Source organism: Notamacropus eugenii, chromosome 4, assembly GCF_028372415.1.
Source record: "Notamacropus eugenii isolate mMacEug1 chromosome 4, mMacEug1.pri_v2, whole genome shotgun sequence".
Taxonomy (NCBI): Eukaryota; Metazoa; Chordata; class Mammalia; order Diprotodontia; family Macropodidae; genus Notamacropus; species Notamacropus eugenii.
This window is the reverse complement of record NC_092875.1, coordinates 31,229,665-31,248,010: the sequence shown is the minus strand read 5'-3', so window position 1 is coordinate 31,248,010 and position 18,346 is coordinate 31,229,665. Positions and strand designations below refer to the sequence as shown.

At 45.5% G+C, this 18,346-nt stretch overlaps 2 long non-coding RNA genes across 3 annotated transcripts; one reads left to right on the top strand and one right to left on the bottom strand.

Moving 5' to 3' along the window:
• The first annotated feature begins 1,808 nt into the window (after positions 1-1,808).
• Positions 1,809-9,490, top strand: LOC140499225 (uncharacterized). Of its 2 annotated transcripts, none has more exons than XR_011965313.1 (4): positions 1,809-2,021; positions 2,205-2,315; positions 3,273-5,805; positions 8,651-9,490. It is a non-coding gene; the product is annotated as an uncharacterized lncRNA (long non-coding RNA). The 2 variants fall into 2 exon arrangements; XR_011965314.1 differs by having other exon boundaries at positions 1,810-2,021; positions 3,273-5,785.
• A 1,490-nt stretch (positions 9,491-10,980) lies between these two features.
• LOC140499224 (uncharacterized) lies at positions 10,981-17,688 on the bottom strand. The gene is made up of 4 exons (XR_011965312.1): positions 13,537-17,688; positions 11,973-12,064; positions 11,669-11,796; positions 10,981-11,090 (listed from the first exon to the last, which is right to left on the bottom strand). It is a non-coding gene; the product is annotated as an uncharacterized lncRNA (long non-coding RNA).
• Positions 17,689-18,346: the final 658 nt, after the last annotated feature.

Here is an 18,346-nt window from a genome sequence, read left to right as displayed (position 1 = left end):
TGAACTGGAGTGTGAGAGCCTGCTGGAGAGAGACAATTGACTCCTGACTTTCCTTTCCCTCCATTCCAGGATTGTCACCACCCTGGTTGGGTTTGTCATCATGTCACTCATCTTCCTTTTAAGCTTTGTCGTTGCCTGTTCCATTTCTCAAATTCTCAAATTATTTTCCCTTGATCCCATTTATGAATGGACTGGCTCTTTTGTGATGCAAGGGAAGCACCTTAATCTCATCACTGAGCTGTCTCCAATTCATAAATATGAACTGGGAAGGTCTAAGGAGAAGGCCCCAGTGTAGACTCCTAGCTAATCTCATCCATTGAATGTTTTGTCTGCTTGAAAACCCATCAATTCCAAATGCCACAACTTCTGGACCTTGCCCTTAGATGTGGAGGTGGGGTAGAATTGGCTGGTGGCATGTAAGAATCTTCTTTTTTTTTTTTTAAATAATATATAATATTTTATTCCCCCCATTACATATTAAAACATTTTTTAACATACATGAGGATTTTTGTTTTAAATTCCAAATTCTATCTCTCCCCTCCCTGAGATGGCAAGCAATCAGATATAAAAAATCTTATTTCTTTATTTACCCTTTCTCTGTACATTATTCTAATTATCCACTAACCATGGGTAATGAAGAATTGGTTGTACAGGAGGTCAATCTTGGGGACTGAAAACAGTATCTGAAAGGAAATCTCTCCCCCTGCCCCCACCACCATGCTTTCCTTCTTCATTTTTCTCAAATGAGATATTGTTTGTAAGGACTTAGTACTGTGACTGGCTCATAGTAGGTGCTTGTTTTTCCATATCCAATCCATTACTAAAGCATGCCAGTTCTATCTTCACAGCCTACATCTTGTCCATCCTTTTCTCTCTATTCACAAGGTCAACACCCCTGTGTAGGACTTCATCCCCTGTTCTCAAAGGAGCAGTGGATAGAGCGCTGGTCCTAGAGTCTGAAATACCTGAGTTCCAGAACATTTCCTAGCTGTGTGACTCAGGGCAAATCATTTAATCTCGATTTGCCTCAGTTTCCTCAACTGTAAAATAGAGATCATAAGAGCATCTACCTCACAACTTATTGAGAAGATTAAATGAGATTTGTAAAGTGCTTAGCACAGAACCTAGCACATGTTGTTCAGTTGTATCCAATTCCTCATGGCTCCATTGACCATGTTATCCATGGAGATTTCTAGGTAAAAATACTGGAGTGGTTTTCCATTTCCTTCTTCAGTGGATTAAGGCAAAACAGAGGTTAAGTGACTTGCCCAGGGTCATACATCTAGTAAGTGTCAGAGTCCCATTTGAACTCAGGTCTTCCTGACTCCAAGACCAACAATCTATCCAGTGAGCCATCCAGAGCAGAGACTATGAACATTTTTCATCTTTGTATCCTCAGCACCTCAACTAGGGACTTGAATGTAGTAGACTTTTAATAAATATTTGTCAAATCCAATAGAACAGAATGGGATTCTATGATAAATAAGCATGTGTTTTAAAATTTTGTAAAGAGCTTGAGCTATTTACATAGGTTAACTCATTTGATCTCCATAACCACCCTAAGGTAGGTACTATTATTATCCCCCTTTTACAGTTGAGGAAATTGAGACACAGAAAGTGTTCAGTGATTTGGTCAGGGTCACATGACTAGTATGTGTCTGCAGTTGTATTGGAGCTCGGGTCTTCCTGACTCCAACCCCTGCCCATTACCTGCTCATTGTCACCGAGCTTGCCCATACTGGGCTTAGCCTAGTGCCTGGCACATACTAAGTATTTTATAAATATTCACTCAGGGAAAACAATAAAGCTTTGTACCTATCTCTTGTTTTCTCTGTCCTTTGTTCTAGAAGAAGACGTCAGGGAGATGATGACACGACTTGTAGCTGACTTTGATTTAAGTGAGGGAGGGCTGTGCAAAGTCGCCAGTGTCACTTTCATCTCAGGAGTCATCTGGGTCCAGGGGCAAGATATGGATCGAAATGACTGGAGATGGCCCCCACCCATCTCTTCACAGCAAAAAGGTAGAGTGAATATGCAAAATGAGGTTTGGTTTGGTTATGTATATTTGTTATAAATGTTCTGTCTTTTCTTTTTCTTTTCAGTGAGTGTGGAGGAGACAAATTAAATGCTTAATAATTGAAAATAAATTTACTTGAAAAAAAATTTTAAATGTTTATTCATTCATGTCTTCATTTATTTACTAGGCAGCTGGCAAGACCTCTGAAACCCTCTTAGCATGTCAATGGTGTTGGCTTGCCCGGAGCTTCAAATTCTGAGCCTCCCTGGACACCTGGAAGGCTCAACTCCACTAACAGGTATGGGGCCAGTCTCCGTTCGGTTTCTTTTCCTGGGGCAAATGGACATGATATTCACAAGAGAATTATAAGCCCTTCCTCTGGTGCTCAGGTTACACCAGCCCTTGGCCAATTCACTTCTCTTATAATAAAATGAACCTGAACCTGAACCTGGTATTTAAAAGTAAGTCAAAGGAAATTAACCCCCTACTCAACTTCCCCATCTCCAATTCTGTACTAATATTCAGTGAAGCAGCGTAAGGAAAAACACAGGGAGCTGAAAGAGATCTTAGAAGCTGGTCATCTAGTCCAACCTGTAGTGTGCTGGTAAATGTTTAACAGCTGGGTCTCAAAAAATGTTTGCAGGACACACTGTTGAGTTTAATCTGCACTAACATTTTTCTCTATCGCTTTTTAAAATCTGCTGTTGTTCAGTCATGTCTGACTCTTCGTGGCCCTATATGGGGTTTTCTTGGCAAAGATACTGGAGTGGTTTGCCATTTCCTTCTCCAGTGGATTAAGGCCAACAGAGGTTAAGTGATTTGCCCAGGGACACACAGCTAGCTAGTATCTGAGTTCACATTTGAACTCAGGTCTTCCTGACCCCAGGCCTAGAACTCTATCCACTGAGTCACCTTGCAGAGAAATTGAGAAATCAACAGAACAATTTATAGTTTTTGTAGTATTTGTCAATTTTTAACCTAAAATACCTAAAAAAAGGAAAAAATGTCATCAACTCTCTCAAGCAAGTGTGAGCAACCTCTATTGGATCTCAGAGACCAACTCCTCATTTTACAAATAAAGAAACTGAGACTTCAAGGTGGAAAATCACTTGCCCAGTCATTGAAAGAGTTGGGATTTAAACCCAAGCCCTCTGTCCCAGAATTCAGCCTTATTTCCGTGGCACCAGAAAGTGAGACAAACAGTTAATTTTCAGTCTTTCTGAACTGAAGAATGCTCTTACTCCCTCTTACATAGGATCATAGATTTAAAGCTGAGAAGGGCCCTTAAAGACCATGAAGCCCAAGGCCAACAAGTCTCATTTTACAAGGACGGAAATAGGGGCCAGGAAGTGAAGACACCACATGGTCAAGGTCACAGCTGGATATAAACAATTGAGCCAGGTTCAAGGTCAGGTATTCAGTTTCCAAGTCAGGCATTGTTTCCCATGGTACCCATTGTGGCTGGTAAGTGTTCTGCATGTGTTTTGCCTGTGTTTTTACCAATGCTCAACATTCTTATCTGGGTAAGGCCATGAACTTGGTGCATGACCTGAGATGAATAGCTCTGACACCTATTTCCTCAGCTGTGAACAATGGTTGACTCTGATGGACTGGGCAGAAAGAAAGAAAACCATGCACTTGGGAAGGGGTCATCATCAGAGGCCCCCATTTACATTTCCTCCATGCATGTTTCTTTTGAACTAGACCACCACTACATATAAAACTGTAATGACCATATTTCCTATTGTCTGCCTCTCTGATGTATCTTTTCCTGCTTGGTCATGGACAAGCTCATGATGTCGTAGGTGGGACATCACCTGGCCAGGAGGCCTGTGGATGACTCTACCATATATGTGTGTAGGGTTCATTTTTGCACCACTGAACTTCCAGAACCTTTGCCAGGTGCCATTGGCAGTCATCTTGACCTGCGTCTTGACACTTGACTCCTATGTCTCAAGAGAGAGTGAAACTGATGACTTGGCATGATTCTGCCTCTCTTAATTCAATTCACTTGCAAGTGGAGACTGGTCCTCTTAGAGAAAGAAGGATGTACCAGAAAAGCTTTTCCCTCTATTATGGACCTTAGGATGTCCTACCCAGCAGTGTAGCTATAGTACATGTTGTATGTCCTCTGCTAGAGTATGAATTTCATCAGGGTGGGATCTGTCTTATTCTTCACTGTATAACTATAGAGGGTCAGAACTGAGCAGATATTTGGGAGGAACCTTAGAACCTAGAATGTCATAGCTGAGAGGGACCTTAGAACATGGAATGGCAGGCATGAGAGAGACCTTAGAACATGGAATTAAAGAAGAGAAAGACCTTGGAATATGGAATGTCAGAGCTGAGAGGAACCTTAGAATATGGAATCAGAGATCAGAGGGACCTTAGAACATGGAATCTAAGAAAAGAAAGACCTTAGTACAGAGAATGGCAGAGTTGAGAAGGATCTTAGAACAAAGAATGTTAGAGCTGAAGGGGAGGGAGGCTTAGAATAGAAAATGGAAAAGATGAAAGAGACCTTATAACAGAAAATGTAAAATTTAGTAAGGACTTTAAAACAGGGAATGTCAAAGACGGAAGAGACCTTTGAACTGAGAATTTGAGTGTTGGGAAGGGGGTGCAATTAGAATGGAACATGTCAGAACTGGGAAGAAAATTAATTACCATTTGAGCAAAGTCTAAAATGAAGGCTTGGGGGGAGAGGGAAACTACTGTGGATATTTACAATATAGTCTCAAAATCAGTTGACAAAACAGAATCCACACACATAGCTCATGCACACAACACACACACGAGTACATTCACACAAGTGTGTGCACAGTAGTACACTCACATACACGAATACACACATGTACACTCATATGCACATGAACACATACCAGTATACTCACAAGTACACACACACACACACACACACACACACACACACACACACACACACACATTCTCTCCAAAGCCAACATTCAGCTCAGCTCAGCCTGACTCTCCAGTGCCTGCTGAATTGAATTTATATTTTCTTTTTGTACATGTTCCCAAACCCTCCTCCAGTCTAGGCCCGGTTGCCATTGGCCATCACCATCAGCAGGTGGGCTTTTTCTCTCCTATTCATTTCTGGGACATTTCAAACCCACATGCTGCCTGCCAAGTCTGTCTAGACAGGAGGCTAACTCTCCATTAGCAAAGAAAAGGTGGGAAGGAAGGTAATTCTCTTAATAATTCAGACAATTAAAAATAATTTTAATCCAAGTCTCACTTTCCCCACTGAGCAGTCTGGATAATTGCCTCAGCATTCAAAGTTAGCTGGACTATGGAAATGTGAACTAATGATTCATTAAGGCCAGGGAAAGAGAAGGGTCTGGGGGTCATCTAGCCTTATTGTAAGGAAAAGGGAGACACTAAACTCCAAATTAAGCCATTATGCCATAAAACTCACTGAATGGGCCCCAGGCCAATCACTTGCCCTCTGTGAGTGACCCTCAGAAATCATTCCTATTATAGAACACCTCAGCTTGTTGATGTGTGTGTGTGTGTGTGTGTGTGTGTGTGTTCATCCTTCATTGTCAAAAAAGACCATGCCATCAGAGAAATGATGACATGACTTGCCCTTGACTTTGTTTTGAGTGATGGACCGCTGTGCAGGTCACCAGCCTCACTTTCTCCTCCAGAGCCATCTGAATCCAGTGACCAGATATTCATCAGGATGAGTGGAGATGACCCAGGATGAGGCAAATGGGGTTAAATGACTTGCCCAAGGTGACACAACTAGTGAGTGTCAAGTGTCTGAGGTGAGATTTGAACTCAGGGCCTCCTGACTTTGGGGCTGGTGCTTGCTTTTTTCCAATGTACCACCTAGCTGGCTGCCCTGAACTTATCTTTAAATAATGAATTCTTTTTTATCAGTTAATCTGTCACTCCCCTCCCCCCATAAGCTTCTATGGCTCCCACTAGTTTCTAGTATTATTCCTCTCTTTGGTATTTAAAATCCTTTACAATCTGGATCCAGATTTTCTTCTTAGATGGATCACTCATCACGCCCCTTCTCACATTCCATATTCCAGCCAATAGGCCTATTTAATGCTACCTGAACAGGACCTTTTATGTCCCTGCTCCTTACCTTTGCTCAGGCTGTGCCTCCTGCCTGGAATGCACTTCCTTCCTCACTTCTGCCTTGCAGAATTCCTAGTTTCCTTCAAAGGCCAGGTCAGGTACCCTCCCACTCCGACCCAGCTGGATTATTCTGCTTTCACTTCATAGCTGTGAATGTTTCCTTTCCCCCACTGTTGTGAATCTAGAGATTAAAACTTTTTTTTTTTCCTACAATTGGTCATCTTTACTGACTGACCCTAAATTGAAACCCCACACTTGGCATAAGCCCAAAAGTTCCAAATCCCATCTGCTTACTAAGAGCACCTGAAAACTCTTGAGATCCTTTTTCTCCGCGTCGGGTTCCTCACTCACTGGGACTCCAGCCATTGGCACAATAGTAGGTGCTTAATGTATGTTTATTCACTGACTTGTTAATAATAAAGGGAACGGGCTGAAACAGAGTTGGTTTTTGAGCCAGCCCTGGGAGGACTCTCCCTTCACTTCAAACCCAGAATAAATTGTAGCTCAGACCACAGCTTTCCCTTTTGCAAAATGGGCGGTAGGATTTTGTGCTGTAAGGAGCTTAGAAATGATCAAACACAATTTCTTTTATTTTGTCTTATTTTTCCACTCCCTCATTTTACAGAGGAATCTGACATTAAGTGAGTTGCTCAAGGTCACACAGGTGATAGAGGCTTGAATAAAATCCTTAAAACTCTCCTAGATGGGGCTGGGGGGAGGAGGGGGGATCAGGTGGCTCGGGGACCATAGGGGGAATGAGGAGATGGCCAAGCTCAGAACAAAATCCACCTTTAGGACAGCAAAGTCAAAGCCTTGTGTTTATATGCAGGCAGAGTCTGATCAAAGGAGATGAATCTACAAAACCTAGATCTCTACCCTGAGGAGCAGTGATCAGTGGCTAGCAGCACTGGGGGGAGCTATGCCCAAAGGGCTACAAATAACCCCTGGCATTTAGAAGGGAAGATGAGGTCATCCACTTTCAAATCTACCTTCTTCCTGGTCCTCCATAGACTATGATGGACTTTTGGTTCAAACAGGTGGGAAATTATGAAATTACAATTTTCAGGAGTCCCCCCCTCCTCCCCTGCTTTCCACATATACACATCTCCAAGTCATTCACTTGAATAATAATAATGATAGCCTGAATTGATTTAGCAATTTAGCTTTGCGAAGTCCTTAACATGTATTATCTCATGTGGATCTTCGCAACCTGGGAGAGAGGTGCTCTAATTATTCCCATTGTACAGATGAGGAAACTGAGGCTGAAAGAGGTGAGATAACAGTTTAAGGGAGGGTCTCGGGCAGCATTCTAAACCAGGTCTTTCGGATTCCACCGATCACATTCAATTATCTTAATCTCCTGGCCTTTATTTCCTCCCACTGAATTTGGAGCCCAGCCCTGGTGGTATGATTTTGCCTTATCTAGACCTAACCCTCCCCCTCTTCCCCATACTTGCCAGCTACCTACAAGTCATTTGACTGTTATCCTCCTGCCCTTCCCTACTGCCATACATCTCTAGCTCCCTTTTAAACCTTATCTCCCCTCCTCAGAATATCAGCTTTTATTTTTCCAATAAAGACAGCCTTGCTTGGTTTTTTGTGCCCTCAATGTGCCTGGCACAGAGTAGGTACTTAGTGAATGTTTTCTTATTCATTCACACATACCCATAGCAGATCTTCGTGGTTGCACCAGGGGTCCCTCCACCCCCAGAAAGAAATGGGCTTATAGAAGCATCCTGCAGTGTTTTCTGGGTGAGGAGACAGGGCACAGAGAGCACTTGAGATTTTAGGAAGCCTGGTATCATTTGGGGATGTGCTCTGTCTGCTTGTTGGCATCAATATGCAAGTTAGAGGGAGGAATGAATGCATCTGTTTAGCTTTATCAAGGAAAAAATATAAACCCATTACCACCTAACCCTCCATCCATAAGATTCAGAAGAGAGCCAGCTGGCCCCTAAACTGCCTCAGTTTTCGCTTGAGTAAAAAACATACGAGAGAGAGAGAGAGAGAGACAGAGACAGAGAGAGAGAGAGAGAGAGAGAGAGAGAGAGAGAGAGAGAGAGAGAGAGAGAGAGAGAGAGAGAGAGATTATAGGTAGATTTGGCTTCTGATTTTTCCCCCTTCACAAAAATGGAGAGACCCTGCTGCATAATTCTCAAGAGGATTGGTTTCCAGAAAGTGTGTGTGTGTGTGTGTGTGTGCGCGGAGAGTAGGAGTCATCTGTTCTCTGGCCTGGGGTTTTCTCCTCTCTAAAATGAATGGGCTGGAATGGATGATTTCTAAGGACCCTTCAAGTTCTAACTTTCTGTTTTTGAATATCCTAGATTTGACGACCTCATATCTTTAGTGCCCTACTCAGCTCTGCCATTGTCTGTTCTAAGGCCCCTCCCAGCTCTGCCATCCCCTGTTCTCTGGCCTCTCCATATCCGACATTCACTTAGGAACCCTGAGATCTCTTTAAACCCCCAACCTAATGAATGACTCAGAGCGAGAATCCAGACTACTGTCCTTCCCCTTTCGCAGCAGCAGGTGGCGCCAAAAGAACGGTGTAGAGCCGAGCAGTCCCCGAGCTCCGGGCTCCGCAGGATTGTCTTAGGACCGGCCAGGTGAGCAGCTCTGCCTGGCCTAGGGCGCGGGTCGGAGGCTGCAGCGTGACTTCCCTTTACGAAGCGCTCGGGATTCTGGTTTGGCTTTTCTCTGTCTGTTGCCCCCACCCCACCCCCACCCCCACTCCCAGGCCAAAGGTGTTCCGAGAACACTGCACGGATTTTCAAATAAAAGCAGTTACTCCATGAGGTCCAGGAGCAGAAACAGGGGGAGGGTTTTTCTGAGCTCCTGTGATTTCCCTTAGTCGATAAAAAAAAGAAGAAACACTTAAATCCTCTCCCCTGAAGCCCAAGGCGAAAGCTCCAGCCGAGAGGCCCAACCTGGCTCTGGCTGCCACCTTTGCAAATTACCTGCGGGGACGGGATGGGAGGGGAAGGCGGAGCCTGAGCCTTGGGGAAAGGTTTGGAGCAAGCCCGAGGTTGGTGGGGGTTGGGGAGGCCTGGAGAAGGATGGGAGGGGCTGCCAAGAAAGCAGCGGGGGGAGGGGGGAAGGGCTTGTAGGTCTCTGGGAACCGACTCGTGGTTCCAAATTCCTGCCCCCAGCTCCCGAAGAAATCCCTGGAGGTGGAGGTAGATGCAGGAGTTGGTATATAAGAGGAGAGAAGGGAGGGCTATAAATGGCTAAACTCCCCCCAGGGCACCCCATAAGGTGAAGAGGGGGCTTCCTAGGTGTTTCCTTTTGGTTAACTTCTCTTTGGATATATAATATGACTCCCAGAGACTAAACATGCAGAGTATGTGTTTGGGGGAAGATGTAAAGGGATTTTTGGGGAGGGGGGGAGGGCGTGGGCGAGAGGGACAGTGTATTCCGAAATAGCTATCTTTCTGGTAACATTCTGATTCCAATTAAAATATTAAGGGTGGGTGGTATTTTTCAGAGACAAAAAACAGAAACTGAGGGAAGTAAGAGAGGAAAGAAAAGTTGAAAAAGATTATTGGCAGAGGGATGAGACAGAGATCGAGAGAGGAAAACATCAGAGGCAGAGAATTGAGAGCTGGGTAGGAAGGTGAGGGATTGTGTTTATATTTTTAAAAAATTAAAGAAAAACAGATATTCTCTGGGCCTCAATCTTTCTTGGCCTCCTTGAACCCCTGAACTTCTTTACTGTTTTCCCATTTTCGCTCCCTCATAAGCCCATGGGATGAACTTTGAAGCTCCAGCCCTGCATCTACTTCCTATCACAAGGGTTGCTAGAGCTCTGGACCCCAGAGCAGGAAGACCTGGTTTCTACTGTCCAGAAAACTTAGCCTCAGTTTTCTTTTCTCTAAAATGTATATAATGGCCCATTATCCCAAATGAGTTCATAAAAGGCATTTTGTAAATGTTAAAGCACTTTAAATCAAAGGAGGTATTTATTAATAATCTATCTCTGTGCTGAAAGCTGGAGATTCAAATACACAAGTGAAGTGCTTTTTCTATTAAGGAGGTAAGGCATACTGGGAATGGTGGCCTGGGAGGGGTATTTTGGTTTGAAAAGTAACAGCTGTTATGTTATTTGTTCCTCAGACCTGGACCCCTGGACTGTTCTCAGTGGCCTGCTCCCCAGCAGCCTCAAAAGTATTAGAAAGGATCCTTGATCTCTGAGGTCTCCCATTCATCTCTCCCCAATCCTGGAAAAGTTGAAGTCCATGAGAAACCTTTCCTGTTTTCCCCACCTTTCCAGATCCCAACATTCTTCTGGATATAGGGAACCCCTGAGTGTCACAGACCATATTTTTGACAATTTCCTTTATTAGTAGCAATTGGGGGGGGGGGGGAGGAAAATCCAGGACAGTGACCTCCCTGCTTACGATGGCTCACTGATAATTATAATTAATAGCTTATGAAGGGCCTACAGATGCGAAACTAGGACCAGGGGAGAGAAACAGCCTGCTTAAGGTCACCCAGCCCCAGAGGTGGTTCTTGAACCCAAGCCAACAGCCTTCTTATACTCCACTCAGGAGAGAGGAGTCTTCCCTCCCTCCCCCTCTCCTTTCACTGCACAAAGGAGGGGAGAGTAGGTTGCCACAGGCAACTTTGCCCCTGGTCTCATTCAAGGGTTTCTTTTCATTGCTATTCGTGCACCTAGATGGCTACCTTCCTAGAGCCTTGGCCCTGGGACTCCAGGGTTCCTCTCCAGCTGAATCCTCAGAATCGAGTTCCGGGCTGTCAGAATCGTTTCTGGGAAGACGTCAGCTCTCTGGATGGGAGTAGTGATGGATGAAGTTGTATGTGTGTGTGTGTGTGTGTCTGTGCCTGTGTGTGTCTGTGTCTTTCAAGCAAAGAGAGGAAGAAAAAGTAACCCCGAAAACGTTGAAAACGATTTGATTCTCCCCCATCGCAACTGCGTCCAGGTACCAGCCACAAGGCACCTAAGCTGGAGAGAAGCAGATCTCTTAGCTCCATTCCACGGATGAAGACACCGAAACCGACATAAGGGGGATGAGCGATTTAAGTGCCCCGAAGCTCACAGTGACTTGTCCAAATCACACCGAGTTAGTGGCAGACTTTTATAAGTCACTTCCTTCTGCAACCTAGGCTTCTCATTTGTTTCTGATCATTCTTGGAGCATTCATTCCCCTACTCATTAACTAATTTTCTTTCTCCATCACTAGATTGTATCACGACTTGGTATCTTTCTCTAGGTATCTCTGCTTCTTTATTTGTGCCTGTCTGTTTTTCTTTCTATCTGTCTATATCTCTATTTCCCCCGATGTCTCTATGTCTGTATCTGTGCCTGTCTGTCTCTCTCTGTCTCTGTCTCTGTCTCTCTCTCTCTGTCCCCTCTCTCTCGCACACACATTAATTTCATAATTCATTGTGTGAAGGCAGTTCCCCATCTCTCATTTTACTCTTCCGCACCTCAAATATTTGTTGAATTAAATCGAATTGAATTGGATCTCATTGGTGGTGAATGGTGGAGGTCGGGGCACAAGGGCCACTTTTTTCTTTTACCATTGAACTCCATTGTCTTCACTCCTTTGGAACCGGGTTTTCAGGTTCTCCTGATCGAAAGGCGACAAAAGGTGAAATCCTCCTCTGGCATTCTCCCTTTTTTCTCTGGACGGCGATGTGAACCTGCACTTAAGGGGAAAAGAGGCGGTGCGGCTAGTTTGGGTGGGCAGAGTAAGTGCCATGCCAGCCTGGCATCCAGGAGAAGCGATCAGAGAAAACGTCCCCAAGCCTTCTGTCCCGTCCCCCTTCCACACCCCATCCCACCAACCCTCTTCTACCCCATTTAAAAGACAATTCTGCTCACATACTGGTCTCCGGTTGGGATGAGAAGTAGCAAGCAAGAAAATTTTCAGAAACCTGCCATGAGTGATGGGGTCGTCCACAGGAGGCTTTGCTCTGGAGTTTTCGTTAAAAACAAAACAAACAAACAAACAAAACCTATCAAATAAGTGGGGAAGCTGGTTGGCAGGATTAAGGAAGTCGCGTTATAGAGTTTATAGAGCTTTGGTAGCGTGGCTTAGTGCCAGGCATTGAGGGCTAGGGTGACCTTTGCGGCCCCCATTCCCCACCCCACGGAGGTGCGAGGGGTGGGGGCGGGAAGCGTGCGTGGCACGTTAAAAACCAGTCATTCCACAACAAGAAACCAGATCCCCGGGTGTCATTAGGGGGAAATTGAAGTGGTCTGGAAAGGTCATATTTCCAAAGATGAAATAGAACGTGTGAGTTTCGAGGAGGGGGAGAGGGCGCCCGGGGGCTGCGAAGGGACTATAGGGAAAATGGGAGAAGGGTGACGAGGGCGGACCAGGCCTGCAAAGCTTGGAAAAGTTTTCCCCCTCTTACGTTAACATCCGCCAAGAGATGTCACACACACACACACACACACACACACACACACACACACACACACACACACACACACACACACACACACACACACACACACACACACACACACACCCTTTCGACCTGTGAAAGTCAGGACTAAAATTCCAAGTACGATTCTTAAAAAAAAAAAAAAAAAAGCGCATTGAAGGTGTCCCTTTTGGCCACTCGCAAGCTTCACCTTAGTTCCAGAATTTCTGACTCAGCTCTCTTCCCAAGCCCTGAAGGGAAGTAACTAGACTCGATTCTCTACTTTCTCTTCAAGTTTTCTAAGGTTCCTTTCTCCTCTGAATCCTCCAACCCTACCGGCGCGGTGAGTTGGGAAGGACCGCACTGCAGTTGGGGGTCACCAAACACCTGAGTGGTGATCCCACTTCTAACATTTCCTAGCTGGATGACTGTGAGAAGGCCACTTCGTCTCTGATCCTCCGTTTCCTCATCTGTAAAACGAGTATAATGCTAGCTGCAGAGATAAAAAGTGGCATAGGGAGATAATTCAGTTCCTAGAGTCAGGAGGCCGCGAGTTCAAATCCTGACACCTGCGCAATCCTGCGCTAGTCTCTAAGCCATTCTGAACTTCATTTTCCTCATATCTGAAGATATCGTCTCTTTCCGTTGAGTCATTCTGAGGACCCAAACGAGTTAATTTATGCTAAATGTATTGGAAACCTTAAATAATTTAAATAAATGTGGTCTTTAAAAAAACAAACAAACCTTCCCCCGTACTTTATGCTGAGGGTAAAATATGCTAATCTATGTCAAACATCCCACGTCCCTCCCTAACCCAAGGCCCAACATGACTACTGGAAATAACAGGGCCCTGGTCTTTAGGAAGTCTGCTTCGGACTTCAGGAAAGTCTACTCTGAGCCCCCAAGGTTCACTGATAAATTGGGGGTGTGGGGAGTATAGGAGGGGGAGACTTCTTCCTAGGGAGCTAGGTTACAATAGAACTCTAATTCTCCTCTCCGCCCAAGTCCATCCATACCTGGCCGTCCTGGCCAGGCTTAGCACATCCGGCCTCCGGGTGCAGATTCAGGAGTCTGATGCCAGACAAATGAGGCTAGTTCTTCATGAAGGAGTGCTCTCTCTCACCAGAAGTGCTGGAAAAGTTCGGGAAACCTCCCCAAAACAATATTCCCCCTGGGACTACATTCTGCTCCGGGATTTAGTCGTTCTCTCGAATTGGAGGATTCTAATGCCCCGGGCACCTGACCTGGTGACTAAATCGGGATGCCAACCATCCTAATCCAGCCCCATGAGCACAGCACCTTGGCATTGCCGGAGGAGAGATTCACGAGCTATGAAGAAGAAAGGTGGGCTGAAGGAAGGGAGAGGGGCGGTGCGGGAGGAGGAGTGGGGGTTCTTTGGTTCTCCTGGACCAATTCTAGCTGCCTGGTTGGCTAGCTCTAGAGTGGGTGAGGGGTAGTGAGTGAGAGATGATGAGACTGACAGATTCCTTGCCGTTGGAGAGACCCGGATTGGGGACCAAAGGACTAAGGAGATGGTCGGACTGTTTTCCAACAGAAGGACAAAAGCTGCTAGCATCGCAAATTTCTCTGTTCAGTTTCTCAGCCGCACAGGATGAGGAGTAAGCCTAAAATCTCGTGTGTTCTCCTCACTTCTGACCTCTTGGAAGAATTCAAGGGCCGCAGTCCCCACCTTGTCCCCTTTCTTTGTCGTTCAGAGGACTTCAGAACACGACTAGGCCAGGTTCAAGATATGGGTGTGATTTCCCAACTCGGATTCCAGATACAAAACATTAAAAAAGTTGCTAACCCTCTCCCAGTCTACACTTTGAACCTTTTTTGGGAGCCACCCTGGCACAAAAATAAATAAACAAATGAACCAATGAATGAATTGCTGAATAAATAGAAAGATAAATCTAATGATAAACAGAAAACTGAACAAGTGAATGGTAACAGCAAAACCATTCCACATCCAAATATTGTCTTTGCAGGCTAGCACCCAAAGCTGGCAGGTGGTGGAGAAGTAGTGAGACCACAGGATCTCCTGGAAGAAAGAAGGATGCTTTAAAGGAAAGCTGACTCGATCATAAAGGCAAAATATTGCAAAGTCCCAAAATTTGGGGAAAAAACCCCTCAATTTATATTCCTCACATCACGTTATTTGATTGGTTCTCTAGCCAATATGGTCAATTGCATCTTCTTTTATCTTCTCTCTTCGCTTTCTTGTCTTCCCTTTCTCTTTTTCTTCCATTATCCTTCTCCCTTTTCCTTGTCTTTCTCTTCATTGTCATCCACACTCCCTATTGACTGACGATATGAAGAATACACATACAGGTCTTTGGAAGTTAGGCATTCATCTACTCCCTGTCCAAGACATGGCCTTCAAAATACCTCAAATCACCTCCACACAACAATGAAGTACCACAGAAAGACTTGTGGGAAATAAAGGATGTCCCACTGACACCTAATTCTTGTTGTATCTGATGGACACCTAGTCCACAGGCATGTTGAAATACCGGAAGTTCTAACATGGAATAGTCGAAGAATGATTTGTCATTGTAACAGGGAGCATTTCTTTTTCTCTACCCTTACCCCAGATATGAACATTATTTCCTGCTCTGTAAACTATTATGGTTTTCCTTCTTGAAAATTTCACTGAGGATGGCACTGAATTTTCTACCATACTTTCCCCAAGGGGAATTTTCTGCAAAAATTACTTGGGAAAACTCTAAACATCAGACACAAGGCTAAACAAGGAATGGGCACCTATGCTCAGTCTTCATATGGTCTGTAACTCAGAGGTTTAGGATTTAAGACTTAGAAATGGAAAACACCATAGTGTAAGGACCTTATTTTACAAAGGAGAAAACTAAGATCCAGAGAGAGAAAGTGATTTTTCCAAGGTCACACTGGTGGAAATTGAGAAGCAGCACAGAGAGCTTTTGTCTCTGACTAGGTAGGCCATTTATTTTCACCCCTGTATAGTGACCCCAGATATCCAAACCTTTCCTTCTCACTTGGTCTTGGAGAGGAGAGAAAGAGCAAAGGTTTCCATTGTGATCCCTGAATCCTCCGAGTCTTCCAAAGTTCATCCCTGTTAAAAGGCCTGCACTGAAGGGATCCCAAGACACTTCCAAAAATTAGGAAACTTACAGGGTGGCTTGATGCCTGATGGCTCTGCCCTTTTCTACCCAGTAAAGCTTGAATCATGGTACTGGCCCTTCAAACCCAAGTGGCTAAGAGATGCAGGGCTGTTTTTATTAGGCACTGGAGGCAGAATCTTGATTTTCCAGGTCTTAAAGAAATTCTGTTTAGTGGTTTCAGTGTTAGTCTGGCTGGGACAATATGACAAGGCAAAGAAGAGAGTGAGAGTGGGCTTAATTTTTTTCCATCCCATAGTGTTTAAGGCCTGTTCACTTCAGGCCAGGAGAGAGAAGTAACTACTGAACCACAGAAAAAAAAAAGACTGAAGTGTTCCCACTATGGGTGGTGGAGATGGGGAATGGAGGGATGGGGTGAGAAGAGTCCAAAAAATGATTATGTGTGGAAGTTGATCCAGGTAAAGCCTAGAGCATCTGGAGCCAGCCTCCTGGCTACGGACTGGGGTGAAAATATGGAAGGTGGAGAATTCATCCTACTGGGAATTGAGTGATGCTTTCAGCAGGAACTGCCAGGATCCTGAATTTTTTTTTTTTTCCAAATAGGGTGTCAGGAACTCTACAACCACACACATGCACACCAACAGATTCATCTAGGCCCTGAGGGAAAAGAGAAGAAACAGACATCCCTGAACTAGACTTGATTGTCCCCAGATGCCAGAAGCCTTCATTCCTTTACTTTTGAGCACATTCAGGCCATCGAGTCCCAGGAGGCCTATGGAAAGGAATGTGGAAATTGAGGGGAGGAGAAGAACGGGAAGCGGAAAAGATTGGGGGGATGGGGGTGGCAAAGTTCCAGAGCTGAGGGAAGCAGAGCTGCAAAGGTGACCAAGGCTCTGACTCGAAGTGTTCGCTGGACGGACAGATAGGTGGCACTCCAAGCCTGGGGAAAGGGGCCTTTAGCGGGCACCCGGCCGCCAGGGCCATAAACCTACCCTATAGATTTGAGAGAGGCGCCAGGTGAGTAATCGGCAGGCTAATCCAGAGAGATTGCTAGCTGTTTACCCCCGGCCGCCAGCGCCACGATGGTTACTCATTAACGTTACTATATACAAATAAGATATACAAGCGATAAGGGAGACAGAGACAGACAGAGAGACAGTGACAGACAGCGCCAGCCTACCGGCAGAAGCTCTCAGATCTGACCACTGGTCTGGGGAGAATTGGAGATTAGTTTCACTGCAGGAAGGGAAGAAATCCCGAAAATATGGAATAGAAAGAAAATCAGTATCTTTCATCCTTGCTTCCCCTTCTCCCCTCCTGACAACAGAGATTACAATTCTTAAAATTGAGGTTTGCAGATTCCACCAAAAGGGTCTCCTCCTCAACACGTCCATCCATCCATCCACCCATCTATCCTTCCCTTCGATTTTTTATTCAGTTACTTCATATGTATATTATAGGCCTATTCTGCTAGACTTTGGGCTCATCTCTGGATTAGGACCCAGGAGCCTAGAGGCTTTCTCTCTCACTCATCCTGTACCAATGGAATACAAAGTCCCGGGTGGACAGTCTCTCTCTCTCTCTCTCTCTCTCTCTCTCTCTCTCTCTCTCTCTCTCTCTCTCTCTCTCTCTCTCACACACACACACACACACACACACACACACACACACACACACACACACACACACACACACACACTAGGCATTTAAGAAATTCTGGTTGAATTGCATTTGTCAGATAAAGGCAGCTTGAGACATGGGCAAAGAATATATTCTTCAGCCTCTCCCTATATCCAGTTCTAAGGAGCAATAGAACAGTGGCTGTGAAAACAAAACAGCCGTTTGGCCCCTGGTTCTCCGTCTGCTCAAATGGCCCATTTTGCAAAGGTTTACCAGCAGGAAAAAGGGACAAGTAGAAGGTGGGGACCAGGCCCCATCCCCACCCAGACCCTATGGATTCTGGGGCCGAAGAGAAGTCTCTACTCGATTATCCACCCCACCCCTAGTGGGGACAGAGGAGAGTGCAAGGGGTAGACAGCCTGCCTCCCTCCCCCCCATTGTAGGCCGTTTCAGCTACACCGAGGTGTAAGAGCTATGGACCTGGGCCAGCACATTTCTCTCCCCCCCACTCCTCCTCCCCCCACCCCAGCTGAGAGAGCCGGGGCAGCCGCCTAACCGGCTCCTACAGAGATCTCCCAGTTCATGTCCCCGGGGCATGGAGGTAGAAGGCTTTCACTAAGAGTCTCAGGCAGTCCCCACCCTCCACTCCCCTCCACCCCGAGGTAAGGGTAAGAATGAATATGCAGAATGGAAGGTTGGACTGGCGCTCCGCATTTTATTGACTGTTTAAAAGATAAAATTCAACTTCAAAAGGAAACCTACTGGACTGCCTCGGGGCTGGGGGGAATCCTCCAGAATGGAGTAGGCAGGAGCTGGGGGAAAATGGGGGAAGGGGCCAGTCGGGCCTCTACCGCCTTCCAGAGCTGAGAAGTGTCCCTTCCAGTCCGGAGGAATTTCCCCGGCTTTTTGAATTAAAGTCTAAGAGGCTCAGTACACCCCTGGATCTCAGGCTTACAGGGGAGATGGGGAGATGGAATCCGGCGTTTGGAGACAGCGGTGCGTGCTCAGCCAGGGCCTCTTCTTGCTTCCAGGTGTCATCCCCAGACCACTGAGGCAGCGGACCAATTCTTGGGTTTAGAAAGATTGCAGGTGCGAGTCCTTGGTGGGC